Raw genomic sequence first — 22500 nt, 5'->3', positions numbered from 1 at the left:
GAGAAAATGAAGATATATATATTATTTTGTCTGCAATGAGACACTTAAGACAAAATTTGAAACTGAAGTTAAAAATTTGAAATGGATATTAGAATGTGCTACAAGAACATTTACTTTGATATTTCCGTAGTGGCCTCTAATAAGCCGAACATTAAAAACACAAAGACTTAAGTATTGGCCAGGCGCTGTGACTCACTCCTGTTATCCCAGCACTTTGGGAGGCCAAGATGGGCAGATCACTTGAGGTCAGGGGTTCAAGACCAGTCTGGCCAACATGATGAAACCCTGTTTCTACTAAAAATACAAAAATTACATGGTGACACGCACCTGTAATTCCAGCTACTCGGGAGGCCGAGGTGGGAAAAGTCACTTGAACTCAGGAGTGGAAGGTTGCAGTGAGGCGAAATAGCACCACTGCACTCCAGCTTGGGTGACAGAGTGAGACTCTGTCTCGGGAAAAAAAAAAGACTTAAGTATTATAATTTCAAGTATTGCATAGACTATAGTAGTATAACAAAAAACTTATTATTTGAAAACTGTTTGATTAGAAATGGCACTACATATATGAAAGTATATTTAGATGGAACAAAAAGTTTAATAAAATTCTGATCAGTTTATTTTGTCACTAGTTTTATATGGTGAAGATGGTTCATATTTAGGCTTTTAAAAGAAAAAAACTGTTTTCCTCTTGATATTCCTGGATCATCCTTATTAAGTTCATAGTTCATCTTATGACAACTTTTTTTGAAGGGTGGAGCTGCGTTAGCAGCTCATCTTTTCCCTAGACACTGTATTATTTCCTTTAAAAGTGAATAGTTGTAAATGAGATTCTAGAACGTCGTAACTGTTATTAGATGAGTATCACAGATATAAGAAAAGTACTTTAAAGACCATCAGAAAAGCCAATTCTGGGGTGACAATTTCTGGAACTGTTCTAACATTTTGCATGCATGGGCAAAGAACACTGAAATTTCTCAAATGTTTCTACTGTATCAAGCTACTATCAGCTTTAATCTCTTAATTCTCAGTACAGATTACTCCCTAGGGATAGGTTAGAGACTATTGGAAGTGGCCATTATAAAGCCATTATTGCACACTGTGGGGTAAATCATGAAATTATATTGTAGCCAATGCAAATAAAAAGCCAAGAAGAGTTTGTCATTGATAGTTAATGAAACTGAAGTTATTATGCTTATGTTTCATGCTAAATCCAAAGCACTATATTATTTATATAAGGAAAACTATCGTAGTTTTAAGTCTCCAAGGTACTATTTGTTATCCTGCATGACAGATTATAAAACAAAACCATAGGCCCCCAAATAACTAATACTATGTAATAAAGAATTACTCATAAATAAAAAATAGGACTCTAATGTATGCATATGACTAGTTTGTAGATACTATTTTATGTGACAAATAAACTATTTGGTTCTAATAAAATGTTCTATGGCCGATTTGCAAGTTAGAAATGTGCTATTAGGAAAACGTGGTGTTCATAAGAGATGTTTATCAGTGTTATTTTACAGACTAATCCAACTATTTTCACTAAAAAAAAAATCTACCAATTGAACTCAACAACTACTTTGAATAAATGGTTCATTGAACTAGCCAACAGTTTGAGTAAAATAATAGATGAATCAATGAGTGTATTACAGTATCATGTAGACATGTACAGAATTTTAAACATTTATTAAATCTAATGTTAATATTCCCAAAGTACTCTCTAAAATATACAAATGAAATCTTCTAATGAGATTACTTGTGAAAGTTCATATTCATTTAATGACTTTTATAAAAAATGACATTTTGATTTAATAATAGTTATAAGTTGAATTTATAATTTTAGATTTTCCTGGTTTAATCTTGGATTCAGAACATTTTAGAGAATGCTAACCTCTAAGTACTGGAAATAATTAGAATAAACTCCTAAGGTTAATATAATAGCACTTTTTTCTAATTAGGTCTCACAAATGACCTGTGAATATTCAAAACTTTCAGGCTTTAATAGCTGAGTATTTCTAAATAGATATTGAGTTACTGTCAAGACACGTACATAGATATCTAGCAGTGGTCTAGGTGACTGTCTTCAAGTCAATAAGCATTATTTTGGGCATCCCATAGTTTTAGCTACAGATGTGAGCTCTTGTGCAGGAGTGTTTTTTAATATACTCGGGACACTGAGAAGACCTCCGAGGTCCCCCTCCTCTGACAGTTTCCGAATCCCCTGCTGCATTTCAACTATTTCCTCAGCGAAAGCACTGCAATATCATATGCATTTGGTCCAATTGGGTTAACCTTTCTGGATTGGGTTTTATCTGAATAAAGAACCTTGTGGAAAAATCTTAAGTTCTTGATAAAAAGGAATAACAAGTAGGATGTATTATTTAGAAACAAGCACATAGAAGCCATGTTTGTAGTTCCAGCTACTTGGGAGGCAGAGGTGGGAGGAATGCCAGCCTGAACAACATAGCAAGACCTCGTCTCTAAAAAATGCACATAAAGAAAAATGTTTAAAAAGAACGACTAAACAGGTATGTTCTATTGTAGTCTCAGAAAATTTTAATATGCAAGAACTTTATTTATTTCATTATGCCACTGCCCTATATAAAAATATGTCTGAACTGAGACATGGTGTTGTAACAGGATTAAACCAAAACCCTTCAGCCATTCTCAATAAACTATGATCTGACCTCCACCTACCTATGTACAACAGTATTTCTGAATAATAACTTCCATTCCAGACTCAAAACATCATCCTATAAACACTGTGCTCCGTTCCTACTCCAAGACATTTTTCATGGAGACTCAGGCTGTGTTTCCCCTTTCAGCTCTCCGTGTATACATGGAACATCCTTCTACCCTATTCTGCCTATTCACACACATACTGTCTACCACTTAAGGATCAACTCACACTGTGTCTACTTCCTAAAGACTTTGACCTGTCCAAATTTCATTGATCTACTCTGAACCTCCAAAGCATTTTTTTGGTCATTCTGATGCTCAAAACTACAGAATCTTTGAATCCTAAAACTGTATCTAATGTAAAGATATTGTTATTTGACTTCCCATTTTACAGATGAGTAAAGGAGTGACTGTCTAAGTGTCTGAATACAGGCACAGCAGAGACTAACACAAATGCTGGCCTCTAGAATGTTTCTTGAAACCTTGTTATTTCTGCTACCCCATATTGCTTTAATCACATGCACTGTCACTTAACTCTTTCTACTGTTAGCTACACTTTATCTTGCCAAGTAGACTGTGAACTTCACAGATTAGGAGACATTACACATAGCACCCAGTAAATACTTGTTGAGTGAATAAATTACGTGCTATGAAATCATTAAGAGTTTCATTGCACTAATTAGAAAACAGAAGGTATCTCTCTGAAATTAAGTATTCTTGGAATATTTTCCATTCAGAATTAGTGAAAAAGGTATCAGAGCTGGGAAAGCTGTAAATAAAATTTTCCCCAATGGCTACAATGTTAGGCTGCTAATTTCCTAAAAGAAAGCAAACTAAAGTCAATAATTATTAATGCTCAATTATAAAAAGATCTATTTGCCATCAATATAATATCAGAGAAAGAAATAAAAAGTAGCAAGAGAAGTTTCAACATTCCAGAAAATAAAATTGCTTGAAAGTTATAGTACCTATGCCTATAAATTGGTGGAATACTTTTCAATAAAAATAAATTTTCTATTATAATTATCTCTATTTATATTAGGTTTCTCATTTTTGGTTCTCAAAGTGCTCCATGTTTTCACTTGTCAATTTATATGCCAATTCAAAAGAAATGGAACACAATGAAGCCACATGCCTTTTGTGAGTTGCAGGATGAATAAAGAATTAGTCTCTCCTTGTGACCATTAGCAATTTCTTTCTCTTTTTGCCCCATTACAGGGTATGAGAGCCATTTAATTTATTTCTAAAAGAAAAAGTGGATATTTCTGTAGTGTTCGTTTTTCCAAATTCTTCAAGGTGCCATGTGCTACACTACCATAGGATAATTAGGTTTTCTTCTCCAAAAATGTTTCTTTCCAACATAGAAACATCCCTGACAATTCAAATAAAACACAAGAATCCCTTTAAAGAAACTCTCTTCTGTGCTCACCAACTCTTCATTATGAATCCTCTTCTCATGTAGAATTATCTACAGGTTTTTAATTATAAGAATATAATTTACCATGATACATTTTACGTATTTAGTATTTTGATTAACTTCTAAGTGTGGTATAAAGTAATACTGAATAGTTTAGGCACCTCATTTATAATCTTTAGTCGTGCAGCAGTGATTAAGTGGTTAAGAATATAGTGGGCTTTGAGGATAAAATACTTGAGTTTGAAGCCTGGCTCCTTTACTTCCTAGCTATACAACCTTGGAAAAGCTACTTAACCTCTCTGTATCGCCATTTCTTTACCCACAAAGCAAGGAAAAAAGTGACTACCTTGTACACTCGTTGTAAGGGTTAAATTATTTTGCATATATGTAAAACACCTGGAATAGTGCCTGGATCATAAGTGATCAATAAACACTGAACACGGTCATAATATATAATAACCTTATAATCTTTTTTGGAAGAAAGTATGGTATAAATACTTAAATTAATTTTTAAACATTGTATGAGCTTCGTTAGCTCTAAAAGTATTTCAGTACCTCTTCCTAAAGTGAGATTTTTATTACTGTATCAAAAAAGTCAAGAAACAGATATATCTGCCTCACATGTCAGATGCCAGGCATTAGAGTTATTAATGACTAGTCACATTTCCTTAAAAGTATATTTAAGGCAATAAAAGAAAACAAAATAACACAACATATTGCTATAATTATTTCAAAAAATTATTTACCAGCAAATTCTGGGTCACTAAAATACTAAGCCAGGTTATCTCTCAGATCACATTCAGATCAACAGAAGAAAGTAAATTTCAAAGTAGAGGAGCCATCATTGAAAAGCTCTGTATATAGTGCTTCTACATTTATTCTCCTCAGTCATCCATCACAGGCCTCATCATTAGCTTGTCATTAAAATCATTAACATACATGCATTGATCCAGGCCTGCATCACATTTGCTATGCACGTTGTGGCTTATGAATTTCTGATAATATACCTATAGCTAGAAAAATCTTAAATAGATTAACTTAATATGACTAAATAATGAAAATGTAAGAGATGTAGCAATACATATAAGCCTAATTTTCCTCCAGGAAAAAACAAAATTTTCCTCCAGGAATTCCTTTATGCTGTGGATTGAGTCAAGTCGCCTGTATCTATAATGATGTAAAGAGCATCAATCTCACTTTGACAGGAAAAGCCAATAACATATTAACATTGTCACCTATTGCCAATCATTAATTTAACACAAATTTATTGAGTATCTTCTATATATAACGCACAGTGAGGCTTTTAATATCTATCAAAGAACTTGTAGTCTAGTATAAGAAAAAACAAATTCACAAGATTGCCAGCCCTAAGTGTCCTAAGAAAAGTAGCAATTAAGTGATACAGCAGGAGTTAACAATTGGAAAACTGACCTGCCTCTAAGAAGAATGCCAATGTTCTAACAGCATTAAAACACATGTATTCTTAATATAATTCATTAAAGACAGTAAAGTAAGAACAAGTTCAGATGGAAATGAGAGAGAAATTCTTGACTATCCTGGTGATAAAATCCCCTTTCTGGATTTGAAGATCTCCTCTAGATGGTTCAGACATTCATTATGCCATTTTTCCCCAACTGATGTGAAATTCATGCACTACTTTCTTCAACTTCAAAATTTTAGATATCTTACAGAGAAAATTCAGTTCTTGCTAGAACCCTTAATAATAAGTAAAGTGGGTACTATTTTAAGCAAATAGAATTAGTTGTTTCCAGGAATAAAACAGATGCTAACATGTGAAACATAAAGGATTTAGTTTTTTTAAAACTCAGGAACAAAAACAAAGAAAAAAACTTTTTTGTCTCATTTATGAGAACTTAAAAAATAATAAGTAGACTCATTTATTTATTTATTTATTTATTTTTGACACAGAGTCTCGCTCTTGTTGCCCAGGCTGGCGTGCAGTGGCACGATCTCGGCTCACTGCAACCTCCACCTTCCCGGGTTCAAGCGATTCTCCTGCCTCAGCCTCCTGGTAAATTTCTGACACAGCTTAAGGCAGGAGTGTAAGGGATACAGTCTTTCCAGTGATTCATTTATTTACTGGGCACCTAAAATATACCAAGTACTTAAATTATTACAGATTGAAGAGTACAAACCTTTGGCATAGAAGGTCACAGATAGAAGGGACTTATGTCTACTTTGGTAGTAGTTTTTCTAAGCCTGATAAAACATCACATTCCTTTAAGTGGGCACTGAAGTAACATCAACTTCGGTTTTAATGCAAATTACCCATTTGGCAAATAATGAATATTTCTGCAAACCAGAATCCAGGAATTCATTGCAAATGCTTTCAAAATTGTTCTATCTATGAAATAGAAGACTTCAAAGTTAACTGTTCCTTTCAGTACACAACCTTTTCCTTACTACAAAAAAACACACCAATTTACGTTTCTTGATTTTACAAAGGCATAGTCAGCTCCTAATTTAATTTAATTTACACTTGGGAGATTTAGAAACATATTTGGAACTTCTTGAGACAACTGGAGAAAAAGAAGTATTGAGTGAGGGAGAGATATAAAGTCTGTTATTATTCCCTGATAGAGGTACAAAGTCAGTAACTGAAACTGAAGTACTTCTAGGAGAATAAAAGTTACTTCTTGTTAGAAGTGAAAAAAAATATCCAGTCAGTAGACATTGTGTGTAAACCTCTGGGATAGGGGCTGCAAGGACAATGGTTCCTGTTATCATCAAGTTTTCAGTCTAATAGAGGAGGTAAGACATATATACGAGTAACTTTGATGCAAGGCAGAATGTGATCGATGCCACAGTAGATAAGTATTATAAAAGGGGAGATAAATTCTGACAATTCAATCAGTGAATGCTCTATGAAGGAGAGTGGTGTAGCTTCAGGTAGGCTTTGTAATAGGTAAAAAAATTTATTATGCAGAGATGAGAGAGAGGACATTCCAAGCAGAAATAGGGAAAATGGAGAATTGTAGACATGTTATGGGAACCCTGAGAACGCATAGGGGAAGGAGGGCTGGTGAGTGTGTGTGTGTGTGTGTGTGTGTGTGTGTTAGAATAGCAGAATGAGGTCAGACGATGAGAAGGCCTTGGAGTTGCATTTCATGATGTTTAAATTTAATCTCTGCTCAAAGGTTATTAATGGTTTTTGAGCAGGATAATGAAAAAGTAGAAGAGTTTCATAAAGATGAATTTGCAAAATGTAGGCTTAGTGTAGGACACTGCAGGTAGAGTTACCAAATGGGAACTTACTAAAAAAATGTAATAAGTTAATGATGGTCAGACCACTAAGGTGGTAGGATTAGAAATGGTGGAAAGAAGTGAAGAATTTATAGGTTGTGAAGTAAAATGGTTTTGCATTTACTACTTTTAAATTTACAATGTAGGCCGGGCACGGTGGTTCACGCCTGTAATCCCAGCACTTTGGGAGGCCGTGGATCACTTGAGGTCAGGAGTTCAAGACCAGCCTGGTCAACATGGTGAAACCCCATCTCTGCTGAAAATACAAAAATTAGCCAGGCATAGTGGCAGGTGCCTATAATCCCAGCTACATAGGAGGCTGAGCAGGTGAATTGCTTGAGCCTGGGAGGCGGAGGTTGCAGTGAGCTGAGATAACATCACTGGACTCTATAAATTTACAATGTACATGAAATATTTCTTTTTATGCTCTACCGAGAAGATAGAAGAGCCTAAATCTGTCAAAAATACTGAAAGTTAAAAATCAATACATCTTAGCTTTTCATTACTCTCAAGCAACCTCTATGAACCTTTACATGTGTTATTTTAATTGCTCCAGGAACAATGAAAGTGAATCTCAGAAAGTTTGGATATTAGAAAGTGAAGATGAAAAGATTCTGAAAAAAAATTCCACCAGTCTTCTTTGTGATTAAGATGGTAGTAACAGCAATGGCCACAACATTGATGTGTGGTCTCTGGACATTTTATTTATTTTTAATTTTTCATCTGTGTTCTTATAGCATTTTAAGGAAAAATATATTTTAAAACTGAATATTGAAGGAAGGGCATAAAGTGTTGTTAGTCTCTCAAGAAAAAAAAAAAAAAAAAAGAGTCATCTATTTCCAGAGAGAAGCAGCATAAAAGAGAGCATGCAGAGCTTTTTGAAAGTGGGTAACATATACCCTTGAGGGTCTTGCTAAGCATCTCCAAATAATTGGTAAACTTTAAGCAATGTCCCTACCATATCATCAACTTGGAAATTAATGAGCTATAAGATACGGCTTTCAAGCTCCTGGGCAATCTCATCTTACAGGTATCCCCATCCAGGCAGGCTGCCCGTCCTGGGGCAAAGGAGTCATTGTTCTCTGAAGGAAACCCATGTTTTAGTCATCTTTGCTCATCTCCTCATGTCCTTTACATCTATCCTGTCTTTCCTTATCTCTGCTGAATACTAGGTTGAAACATTTAAGATGGCTATTTTTTAGGCCAAAAAAAAAAAAAGAACAGTCAAATATGAATAATTTCATAAAGTTCAAACTAAAAATTGACTTAATGTTAAGCCTAACTTAAAGTTACATCCTTCATAAAGTCTCTTCTGATTTCCTGTGTGCATGTGCATGCTTACATCACTGACTTCACAATTTGTTTGCAACCCCGTTCATTCTTTCACTTGGTCTCTAGCACTACCTATGTACTTATCCTTCTATTAGAGTTTTACCTCTGCAGACACTGATCATCTGCCACAGTTTCTAGCAGAGTATGATGCACACAATGGGTGTTCAATAAATGTTTATCCAATTTAAATGAATGAAACTCATCTGTGGGTCATTCAACTTCGCAAGTCTCTACTTGAAAACACTGCAAAGTAGCAGTTGATTAGTTAAATCTCACCGTTTTACAGCCACCCTCATTAATGGCATATTCCAGAAACACAGAGGACTAACTACACTGATATATTGATAAACAAATTTGTTGCCTAAAAATATTTGTTGCTTTTGTTGTGAAATTTACAAGTACCTAAGGCACTAATGAAAGGCAGAAATAATGTTAATGTTTGCCTATACCCTAAAGCAAACAAATTATAAAGGGAAAGTTTATCCTTTTAGATTGTGGTCACACAATACATTCCCTAGAGGAATGTCAATTTTATTCATTTTCTTCTTACTCAAGACTAAGTCAAAGGTTCTATAAACTGTTCCTATTTTTCTTTAGAATAAAAAAGTACTATGAATAAAGTTCTCTTAAACTGAGATGTTCAAAATTTAAGTCAATAGATGTTAAACAGTATAATCGAATCGTATGTTTTCTCTCCTTTGCTTATTTAGGTATTACCAAATGTTAATGATTAGAATATTTACATACTGTCATCACTTATGAGAGACTCACTGGAACAATGTAAATTCAATCAGGTCTTCTTTGAAATGTAGTGTTTATTAATTCCATGAAGTTAACAATAAAGATTTTAAGTCTTAAGGTTTTATTTATTTATTTATTTATTTATTTATTTATTTATTTTTTTGAGACGGATTCTAGCTCTGTCACCCAGGCTGGAGTGCATTGGCATGATCTTGGCTCACTGCAACCTCCGCCTCCAGGGTTCAAGTGATTCTCCTGCCTCAGCCTCCTGAGTAGCTGGGACTACAGGAGCGCACCACCATGCCCGGCTAATTTTTTGTATTTTTAGTAGAGATGGGATTTCACCATGTTGGCCAGGATGATCTCAATCTCCTGACCTCATTTATGACAAATGTCAACAAATGCTGTGAATAAAAACTTAAAATTTATGACTCATATCTACAATATTGGCAATTTCCAGCAATGTGATGTTAATTTTATCAAACTTCTATAAAGCAAGACTAAATTTTAGACTACATTAAAATTGTTTTTATGTGGTTTACTAATTGCAGGCAGTTCCCTTACACCTTTTCTTCTTATAATTCTAGTTATTTGAGAAAATATCCAATACATTCAAATAGCATACCTTTTAAAAGTAATAACCAACTTTTTACAAAAAAATACATCTTTTAAAAAACCCTATAGATATGATTAGCCTTTTCCCTCCTAGCACACCTGAAGGTTATAACATACTTCTATAGTAATCATGGATCACTACTCTAAAAAATGTTATTCCCCAGAGAACACTCAAAAAGCTGTCCTCAGAAGCAGTGTTAGGGCTCTGATGCTTCAATTTTATTATGGAACCTGATTTTATTTCATCCAATATAGCAAACTTTATCCTGTCAAATGAACTTACACATATAGTATTTGAGAAACATATTAAATATACCGAAATGTGTGTAGGCCTTGAACCATGCATCTATTACCCACTTAATATAGACTTGTTCAAATCCTTCATTTTAAAGTGTCCTGATCCTAACTTCTACTTAATTTAATTTGGATACCTTTAACTTACGTGGAATACATTAATTAGCTCCAGTTGAAAATGTTTTAGGCCGGCTGCAGTGGCTTACGCCTGTAATCCCAGCACTTTGGGAGGTCAAGGCAGTGGATCACCTGAGGTCAGGAGTTCAAGACCAGACTGGCCAACATGGAGAAACCCTGTCTCTACTAAAAATATAAAAAAAAAATTAGCCGGGCCTAGTGGTGCATGCCTGCAGTCCCAGCTACTCAGGAGGCTGAGGAAAGATAATCACCTGAACCCGGGAGGCGGAGCTTGCAGTGAGTCGAGATTGCGCCACCGCACTCCAGCCTGGGAGACAGAGTGGGACTCCGTCTCAAAAAAAAATTAAAAATAATAAATAAATAAATAAACAAAATGTTTATAATCCTATGAATTCTTCTTTGCCTCTTATATAGTTATGTCCTAACTGTTAATTAATGACATTTAAAAATATCAAAATAGACTGAGCATTGCTATAGTCACATGTTCTCCATTGATATGCATAGATTTTGACTACTACTCAAAATAGCATCAAAAACCTTCTACATTAAAAAAATGCTGTAAAAAGATGAGATTTTCTTTTAACCATCTACAATCTTCAGTACTTGGCACAAGATGATTGAATTAATGATGATAACTCTTTGTGTCTAAGCGTTCAAAATAAAATTCACGATTAGCACTTTATCAGTTTCATACGTGATTGAATAAATTTTCACTCAAATTAGTTCCAATTTGCCAATGGCAAAAACCCTCATGCTTACTCTATAACATTGCTGTTTTCAAGATGTGAAATGAATTCCAAATATAAGCACAGGATTATTTAAGACAGATTTCATTTCCTGAGCTTAACTTTTGTTTTCGTTTGTTACTTTTGAGTAGCTAACCTGTATTGACTAATACATTGGAAAATATAATCATGTCAAACAGAAGATACAAAAAAAGTAATTTTTCTTTCAAAGACAAAGTTTCACAGGAAAACTGGTAAATCACTGATGCTCATTTAGGAAGCTTATATAAAAATGGAAATTATGGAAATTCAATTTTACTCATTTCTTTCTAGCATATATAAAGGAAAGTATATAATTATTTTTGGAATTTGATGGTAGATTCATGAAGACGATAAGTTAACTTATCTCCATTTGTGTGAAGTCAGGTTGAAATGATACACAGTTCATTTCTTAAATCTATGTAACTTTTAGGGTATATTTTGTTTTACCACTTGGGAAATGTTTTAGTTTATTTAACATATCACAGAAAAAAACTAATAATATAAGTGCCATTAAAGTTTTAAGTAGAAAAGTTCACTTTTAACAGAAATCATATTAATAGTTTTTAAAATGAGAGCTGATCTAAGAATAATATAATTAAGTGTTAGTAATTAATTATACAGTCATACATAAATTGTTTATTTCATTCTACTTAAGATTTTATTCTTTGGAAAGGATAAACCAGGCTTTCTCCACAAAAATTTAGATTTTACATTCTAAATTTAAGTATATTTTAGAAAAGTATTTAGCTCTCTTATTTAGGACTGAATAAGAAAGATGTCCAATTAAAACTACTAGAAATGAAAAAAGATGTTCTTAACTTTTATCAGCTAAGAAATTATACAACAGTTACTACTTATGTAGTTCTTTATTCCAATTTCTTATCTTTCAAGATTTTCTCTTTGGTAAATTAAAGTAACATTTGACATAAAAATTCTAGTGTTAAATGAATTGATCTTTGTTTTTCTTTGAATGAGTTTGCATGTAGTAGCTGCCAGTAGGACAGTACTCAGGCTATCACTTCAGTTCTACAGAAAGAATCCTCCTCCTTATCTCTTGATGAAAATGAAAATATTCCTTCTTACAGAAATGTGCAATTATGAAAAGGGGATTCAAAAACTGGAGTGAACAAATGATTCTACATTCCATATATAACTGTGTAGTTTCCTCTATCCAGGATATAAGTAGAAAATGCCCTACTAAATTTCCCACACCTTTTCTCCCTGGCTAATGATAAACATCAAAATAAATTTTAATTTTTATCATGAGCCAGGATAAAAATGTTATCCTCCTTTAGCCTATTTTCTAAAAACTGCAGCCATTTAGCATTGATGGCAAAGGAATATTATTCTCAGATAATTGTGATGAAAGTTTCTCTTCTAAGATGTATTTCCATTCTTAATGATGACAGTTTATAATTACATCTTACAACTCAAGAGATCTGATTCCACAGTGGAGTTATAAAGTTCCATTAAAAGTCAGTATCAGTCCGGCCAGGTGTGGTGGCTCACACCCGTAATCCCAGCACTTTGGGAGGTCGAGGTGGGTGGATCACCTGAGGTCAGGAGTTCGAGACCCGACTGGTCAACATGGTGAAACCCCCTCTCTACTAAAAATACAAAAAAATTAGCTGGGTGTAGTGGCAGGTGCCTGTAATCCCAGACAGGACAATTGCTCGAACCTGCAAGGCAGGGGTTGCATTGAGCTGAGACAGCGCCAATGCACTCCAGCCTGGCTAACAAGGGTGAAACTCCATCTCAAAAAAAAAAAAAAAGAGTCTAGGATCAGTCCAAAGAAACAACAAAAAGGTGGGTAAAGTTCAGTGAAACATAATTTTATAAGCTGCATGCATACATATGTATATTGACATTTCTCTAAAATTTCCTGCTCTTACCTTCAACATTATATTGAAATGTATTTAAATTTATGCAATATTGTTTAAAGGAACTAAATTTTACATGACTTAGGTTCACTCCCAAACGATTTCAGATAGCTTTGCTGTAGAGTCAATTTTTAAAAAACACCATGAAATTCTTTAGGATTTATCACTCTATTTGACTTTATAAAAGTGATAGTTGTGACCAAACAGCTGTAATAAAATGAAAATATAGACGTAATTACTTTCATCATTGATAAGTACAAATATATTCTGCCCAATCTCACAAACAAATTTGTCAGCCACTGAGATACAATTGGTACCATTCCAATTTGTGTCCTATAAATGAAAACTGTCAATAAACATTCAGCTGTGGATCTAAGGACCCTTATATTTCTAATCTGTTGGCCAGACAAATAAAGTCTAAATCACATCTTGACACTTTGCCATTCAGTCAGTCTTGCTGCTGTGCTCCAATTTGCCTTTGAATCATTAATCCAAAAATTGTATTATTGCCTTATTTGTTGGATCAAGTTTCGGTCAAAAGTCAGATGGGTAACATGAGTATAGGGGGTGTATGTTCCAGTTTCTCTGTAATTACATTTTTTAACTTGTATTCTGGCCCTTGAAGATCTTGACCTCAAAGTCCTGTAGTTGAGGCCTACTGCTGTGGCAGTTCTTTTGGATGTGGCTTATCCATTTTTCTCAACTGTTATCTATTTCCTATTACCAAACTGCCCTACTGGAGTTGTTACCCATCCGTTGCTGGCTCCTGGTGAAGCTGTCTCTTGGAATAGCTTTACAGAGGCTACTTTCCACCTTGACTACATATTGCTCATGTCACTAGGTCCGCCTAATTTCTGAGACTCACTGCTTTGCTGAAACTATTCCTTCACTCAAATTAAATCACAGGACTGACTCAAACTCTGGTTTTCTCCTGAGTTTTTCTTAGTTATATACTGTTAGTTCTAAACATGAGATGGACTAAGGAGTAAAAACAATATGTTCTTTTTTTTTTTTTTTTTTTGAGATGGAGTCTCACTCTGTCACCTTGGCTACAGTGCAGTGGCATGATCTCAGCTCACTGCAACCTCTGCCTTCTGGGTTCAAGGATTCTCCTGCCTCAGCCTCCTGAGTAACTGGGATTTTAGGCCCTCACCACTGTGCCCAACTAATTTTTGTATTTTTAGTAGAGACAGGGTTTTGCCATATTGGCCAGGCTGGTCTTGAACTCCTGACCTCAGGTGATCTGCCCGCCTTGGCTTCCCAAAGTGCTGGGATTACAGGCAGGAGCCACTGCACCCGGCCAACAATATGCACTTTTTATTCTAAATCTAGTGCACCATGTCTTTTCTCTGACTTGCTAATTAACAAAAAGAACCTCAGATTAATGTTGCAAATATAATTTTTTTATAGTAAGATAACATTGTGTGATCAATGATGACTTGGCCTCCTACCTTGTAAGTGTCTTGCTGATTTTACTCCATTTTGTCTTCAAAATGAAGATAATGTTGAACAAACTGAAGAATGTTAGTTTTCAGTAGTTATGTGAAATGATTTGATCATCTGTTGCTTATATAAATTATTTAATGCTATTCTAATGATAGAAACTGCCTATGGAATGTAGTAACCCTGTGTTTCTTGGTGTTGAAATATTCAAGTATAACATGTTACTTCTGTGAGTGGTAAATTTTAAATTCTGCCAGAGCAGTCAAAATGCACATAATTTTAACATATATTAAGGCATAATTTCTTATCATGTAAATTACCTTCACATAAAGGAATATTCTGAAATGACAGTTGACTTTATGTAAGTCTCTTTATTCATTAAATGCCTCTGGTTATCAACATATATCCACTTCCCAAGCTCTATGTTGAAAGCTGAAATTAAAATACCATAGCAGTATATAAGATCTTCATTTTTTTCCCCTGGTACTGAAAGTAGGAAAAAGTTAACACTGAAGCATTATTCCTTCTTTAACAATTCAGTAATCATTCTTTGACCCTTACAGAAAGGAAATTTTTAAGGCTCAACTAGTGTTAGTGCAAATGAAGTTGTATCTTCTAACAAAGTACCTTCTTTAGATATAAAACAGAAGCAGTAAGCTACAATACTGTCAGCTAAAAGTTTTCTGACACACTTTGCCTAAATTGTGGGAATTCACACCACGGATGTCAGATATCATCTGTATAGTTCTATAAAAATCCTTCAAAACCCTATAGGAACCCACAAATTTCCACAATTGGCACGGTGGGGATATAACACTTTTTAGCTGAAGGCACTGTATCTCTGGGAGGATCTTTTTATTAAGAGGAACTGGAATGAGTTGTAAGTGCCACATATGGGGACTGGAATAATGTAAAAAAGAACAGCAGCTACTGATCCACACTTGTAGCACTTAAAAAAAAAAAGATGAGATGATAAAGAGCTGGCATAATCATAAGTTCTGTACAATCACTTTGGAAAGAGATCTCAAAGCTAACTAGCAAAGTTAATCAAAAAGTTTAGAGATTAAATAAAAATGGAATTAAATCAGAACAAAAATTATAAGAGGACCAGAAATGTTAGAAAAAAAATAAAGTTGACTGAAAAATTGTTAATTAAAAAATCTATGAAAACATATGTGAGGCAAAAAAAAGCTTTCATGTTTAGAGTTTCGCAATGCAACATAATGATCCAAAACATCAGCAAAAATAGTACAGGCTTAACAGGAATGAAAACAATGAGAAAGAGCATTCCATTTGCTCAAGTTGTCAGTCACTTTCAACTGCTTTCCTCTGAAATACAGAGCCACTCCAATTTCAAATGCTTTTGTCCACAGAGAGATCTAAGATCTGTAGGGATTTTATATAAAATATCAGCAACCAAAGAGGTAGGATCTGCAAATTCTACATGTGCCTACAAATAGCAATTTAAATTTTAAGGCAACCAAAGAGAATAGAAGGAAGAAATGTAATATTATATACTTATATTTTCATTATGTTTTGTGACAATTCACAGTTTAGATTTTCAATACTGTTTAATCCATTGGGGGTCTAGGAGCCCCTTTTAGCTATCTATGGTGAGAAATATTATCAACAGGAGAGGCCAAAGTATAATACTGAAATGACTTAACAACTGAGGTTATGAAGAAGAGGATGTTGTAAAGATGACTGGGGTATGTGATGTACACAAAGTTCTGGAGCACGTTGAATAAGTATTTGACATGCAAATTAAAAAAAAAATCTTGTGATCTCTATTGCAATTCTGAAATAATACTACATTACTCCTTTTATATGACACCTCAGCCTTTTATTTTCTTATCCTATGGGTTTGCCTTCTAAGGACACAACAAATTAATTTTCTTATCTTATATCCAACATATTAACATTCTATATAAAAGATTTTTAACTCTCAAACTTCAAATATTTGCTTCACTAACAGGAGAAAATAATAATCACCTACAACGAATATAGAATATTTAGCAAGCAAAACTTTGAAATGACATAGAGGCTAAGAGGAGTGAGGAATGACATATAAGAAAGGATCTGAAAACTCAACAGTAGGAGACTCTAATAATCAGAAAGGGGAATGGCATGACAATGGGAGGCTTTGTGAGTAAAGCCCTCAATACAAAACCAGCTACAGAAGAACATTTATTTTGATCTCTAGATACAACATTTGAAAACATAAAAACGGAAATCTCATTTAACATTTTGTATGAGGAAAAACAGTAAATCTGAACCAACTTATTGAGAATGAGGAGAAACAACTACTTAATACAAAAAAGAAACAACTGAGTAGAACTAAACATGGTAGGTACATCATTAAATTCCACTTCCTGCCTCAGGTTGGGAAGGAGACAGGAAATGGATTGATTGTATCAGTATGCGTTCATCTTCCAGGTCTAGTCTACATGCTTTCTTCTCATGTCATTTGAGAAGACAGTAAGTTCAAGTTATTTCAGCTTAAACACAGCATCAATCCTAACTTTTTAAACATTTTTAGAGGTAAATGTCTGTATAAAATAGGAAGCTAGTCATTTTTAATTCATATTCTATATAACTCTGAAAAAGGGAATATTGGCATTCAGGTGCATAAGGGAACAATATTATAAATTGTAATGATACTCAGCTCAGACACTTAAAGTATTGTTTTCCTTCATTCACACCACGGATGGTTCTAGGACTCTGTGAACAGCAACAGAAAATAAATATGTTTTAAAAGTCAAGTACTTACTTTGAATCAACAAGTAGTTGAGTCAAAACAGTCAAAGAAGATTCAAAAAGTTATTATGTAGAATCTATACAATTTCACCTGGCTTTAACTTTTCTTACTTTTTGCTGAACTCCCCTTAAACATTAGCTGATTTATATTGCATACATTTTGATAATTGTTTTCAATCTGCTTTCAACAATGTAAATAAAATTTCACAAGGTCCGGGATGATAATCATGAATGAGGTGAAGGGGCCTCATTCTACTCCAAGTGGAAAGCCACTTTTTACTCACATAAATTGAAATGGTTATAAAATACATATTAATTAAATAATTACAACTAAAAATAAAACTTAAAAAGTATACTCTACCAATATTTAGAAAAATTTCTTAGCTCCCACATAAAAATGAACATTGTATTTACTCATCTGTTCTTCCTAAAATCTCTTTTGTTCTCCCTTCTTCAAGATTCTAGGAGAACCCCGGATTTTATACTTCTGTAAGTATTACTGTGTGAGGTCAAACCATTTCTAAGTAACTGTAATCTCCAATTTGATTCCTCATAATCAGTATCATACTTTTACTGAATGCTTACTTGACATAGTAGAATGTGCTAGGGGTTTCTTATACTATAATTTGTCTAAAACATAGTCTCTGTCCTTAAGGGACTTGTCATTAAGGTAGGGATATCTGCAAAGTGAACACAGATGTATGCATAAACACACATGCACGTGTATGTGCACACACACTCACACATGTACACAAAGTATCAGTCCAAAATAGTGGTATAAGAAGCAAGTTCTTTAGAAGTGTGGAGCAGAGTGCATGGTCCTGATGGTAAAATTCCTTGGGAAAGCCTCTTGGGAAAAAATAGGACTAGTCCTGTAAGGAAAGGTAGAATTTAGGTAAGAGAGTAGAGGGGAACCAGAAAAGGGAAAGGGCAAAAATTCAAATAGTGTGAGGGAAATAAATGCATTAATTTGGAAAAAGGTCTTTATTCAGGACACTGAATAAAGTGAAAACTGGAGTGGAAGAAAAGTGTTAAAATATGGAGTGTGGAATATAAATGATAATTTGGCATCTCTTGTTCTCCACAATTTGTAAGAAGCACCAGACCATATCTATTTCACTCTTCTAATGCTTCAAAAAACATAATCTCCACCAACCTCAGGTATATACTCATATTCTACTATGTAGAATTTTACTATAATGGAATTGAATTAAAAGACTAATCAAAAAAAGCACCAGTGTTTTCTCCTGAATCTAATGATATTTAGGTTCTTAGATTCCTCAAGTAAAATGCTGAATTCTTCATCTTCCCTTTTGAACCTGCTTCTTGGGTCCTCTATTTCTCTTTGCAGACTTTTAAAGTGGCTATGAATTTTCCCAATTTTCCTCTTTGTCCCTAGCATTCAATGGCTTGTCTTGTTCTGGTATTTCTTTTCACAGCACTTCTTATATGGATTCTTTGCTCTCCACTCCTAGTCTTGTACTTGCGTTAGATATTACATACTGCCAGAATTAATTTTCTGCTTCCAGTCTCTCCCAATTTCAGAATATCCTCCTATACATGAGTTTCATTAAGTCATGGTTCATTCAGTACACTTTTAGATTACCCTTCCTAATGTATAGCTCTGATCGTGTCAAACTCAAGCTGATAACAGTAACAAGCTGTATATTGACTGAAACAAACACCATAGCTTGATATTTAAGTCACTCAGCAGTCTGGTCCCACTTCCTATATTCTAAATTCTATATTCCCTTATATATTCTAAATTCCTGTCAAAACTAATACTCAATGTTTTCAAGATACACATGATAAGTCCCTGATTTTGGGTTGGTGTTGTTCTATTTGAGTTGTTCATTGCCTAAAACTTCAGATAACATTTTCTTATCTCAAGAATCCTTTATCCCACTGATTCAGTAACGTGCTACCTATAATAAGTCCTTGTGTCATGTTGTTTCACTTTTTATTTTTAGAGACAGATAGAGTCTCACTCTGTGGTGCAGGCTGGAGTTCCATGGCATGATCAGAGCTCACTGTAACCTCGAACTCCCTAGGCTCAAGCTATCCTCCTGACTGAGCCTCCTGAGTAGCTACGACTATATATAGGCACACACCACACCCAACTAATTTTTCAAATTATTTTTGTAGATACAGGGTCTCACTATGTTGTCCAATCTGGTCTTGAACTCCTGGCCTCAAGCAATCCTCCCACCCTGCCCTCCCAAAATGCTGGGATTACTGGCATAAGCCACTGTGCCTGGTCTCATGTTGTTTCAGTTTTATGCATCTGCTTACTTTATGAATTATAAGAGGAGAATGAAGGAGAAGAAAATGGATTGTCAATGAAACTAACCACAAACTTACAGAGTGCCTTGAAACAAGTATTAAAATGCAAAATACAAAAATATTTTCATATTGTTTATAGACTCATTTTTAGTAACAGTGAGGTATTACAAGAAGTAATATAAATTGCTACCTATTTACACAGCACTATGGGAGACACAAGGAGCAATTATTATGTTCCAGGCACTCATTTCATTTGCAAGAATCTTATGAAGTAAGAAGCATTATATTATTACTTACCTCATTTTCAGCTGAGAAAGCTGAGGAAAGAAATGTTAAGTAACTTGCTCAATCCCACTTGGCTATTAACTATTGAATCTGGAATTGGAACCCTGACAATCTGGCATTACAACCTATGCTCTGATACCACTAGGCCCTACTTCCTCTTGTTTACAATTGCATCAGCATAACTGCCCCCCTCTAAAACAACAAGTAACGTGACTTCATTTCAGGAGATATAACTATGCTATGTAAATGTCTTATAAAAATTATTTCACTTCTGTTTAATTTCCAAAGTATTTTGAAATGCATTCAATTATATACAACCAAATTTTGATTGAAAGAATTAGATCAATATTTCTACCTTTGCCTAATAAAACACATAACATGGTTTAAGTACAAGCATCTTAAAACTTTATAAAGGTGAAGATAGAGAATACTGAAATATTCCATAAATATTTGACATCTGTTATGCAAAAGCTAATGACAGCAGCGGAGACAGATTTAAGAATGAATATTGACTCAATATTTTGCAAGATAATTAAAATTTTGATTATAATCGATACAATTTAGAAAAAGGGAAAATTTACACTCTTTTTAATTTTTATTTTTTCTGAAATCTATTTTCAACAAGCCAAGACAAATTTTCCTTTTATCTATGGAAAATAAACCATAAGTATTTTTCACATGCACTAATTCATAGAAGCATAAAATGTGTTATATATTAACTATGAACATTTTAACTTTATAAAGACGTAGCAGCAATATACTGGACATTATATGTATAATTTTTAGATGTTATCTAATACATACTAATATTTCTCTGAAATATTTCATTAACTTTAATAATAAAATGAAAAGTCTGAAGTAGCAATTGCCAAATGAAAAACAAAACCCATCTAACAATGCTACAATTTAGCCCAATTACTATTTCAGGTTCTAAAATATAATGTTTAATAAACTATTTCATTAATCATTTTTTACTTTAATATTTTTAGCACCAGACGATTACATTTAAAAAATAAGTCTTTACATATCCTCTATAGGTAGTTTATAACAACCACTATATACTGCCTATGAGCACAGGGAGTTACACCAACAGCTTAAACACTTTTATTAGGAACGTCTTTTATTTCTCTGAAATAGGTCTTTTTTTTTAAAGCGGAAAACAGGATCTAACTCTTGTTTGCTCTTTAAAGTTTTATTGTTTTAGCATTTTATACAGGGAGTGAGCATTAGCATACTCAGGAGAACTGCTGAAAGTAAAAGGCCGCAAGCTACCCACTGCATGGCTGATAGGATAAAGCGGGGATATAAAAACTTTTGTCTGATTGCTCACTTTCCTTGTTTTAGAGTACTGCTACTCTCAAGAGCATATATTCATGTTCTTTCTACTTCGAGTTTTATTACTTCTTTTGTATTATTTAATACATCTAAAGACACTTCCAAAAGACAAATTTTTCCATTTTGAAGAAGTAATGGTTTGGAACCTGATAAAACACATTAATGTTCACAGTGTGTTTTTTGCAAAGGTGATAGAGTAAAAGTGCTATAAAGCAATTAGGCATATGATCTTAAAGACATTAATATGTCAAACAGAATAAAATGTTTAAAAAGACAACAAATATAATACCCTGTGAAAGGTCAAGTGAAAATGGGTACATATAAAGAGCATATTTCTCTTTCAGACCTTTTACTAGATATTGAATGGAAAAATAAAGGAAGACAATATAAAAATGAGAGAAAGGACTAATCTTACCTCAATAACTTGTAATTAGAAGTATGTGACGTTTAATTCTAGGAAGTACAGACATAAGTTGCAACTCAACCTGACAGCTAAATGGTGCACACCCTTCATTATTCAGATTCAAATTTTTTTCCCTCTGAATTCTCAGTTCTACCAGGGTCAATACATTTTAGTAAATAAGACACTAATATGCTTGACACTACTGAACAAAGCCAGGCATTTTTTAAAGTGTCATACACATTTCTGAAATCCACAATACATCAATTTTTAATACTTCTACTCTCTCAGCTCCATTAAAAAGATGGTAGGGGAAAGATTTTAGAGTAATTAATGATATAGTTAGCTGCTAAATATTAATAGGAATCATAGTCTTGCATAAAATATAACATATAAACCTTGCCAATACAGACGCACCAGTAATTAAAGTTGAATATATAATTACACTGATTTATAAGACAGGCAAAAAGTTACACTTTACTAGCTTCTATGTAAACTGTGGGTAACAGTTAAACTTTCCATTTTACGGTTTATAAAAATGGGCAATATCTTGACTACAGTTCATAAATAGTTTAGAGACCTGTAATAGTAGTAAAAATTATAACAACTTATTCCATCATGAATATTCTTATTGCACCATACAAACCAAACTGTGATAACCACCCATAAGATGTAGATTCATCTTAGACACTGCTTTACGCCCAAGAGAATGTTAGTAGTACTAAGAATCTGTAGAGGACTGCTGGAACAATAATTATAGGGTATTTGAGATAATCTAAAAAAGTATTAAAACCGATTTTGATCAACTTTGTCATATTATGAACATGGTATAATTTAACTCCACTTAAATTTGTATTTTTAACTGAT

The 22500-nt window shown here is 33.7% G+C and overlaps 1 protein-coding gene across 5 annotated transcripts in view; it reads right to left on the bottom strand.

Moving 5' to 3' along the window:
- Positions 1-22500, bottom strand: part of FOXP2 (forkhead box P2) — a 281834-nt gene that overhangs the window by 7083 nt on the left and 252251 nt on the right. The gene's annotated exons all lie outside the window — the stretch shown is intronic.

The sequence above is a fragment of the Mandrillus leucophaeus genome, unplaced genomic scaffold (assembly GCF_000951045.1).
Source record: "Mandrillus leucophaeus isolate KB7577 unplaced genomic scaffold, Mleu.le_1.0 Scaffold787, whole genome shotgun sequence".
In the NCBI taxonomy this organism is placed as follows: Eukaryota; Metazoa; Chordata; class Mammalia; order Primates; family Cercopithecidae; genus Mandrillus; species Mandrillus leucophaeus.
Note: the sequence above shows the minus strand (reverse complement) of the source record. Positions and strands in the feature narration are given on the sequence as shown.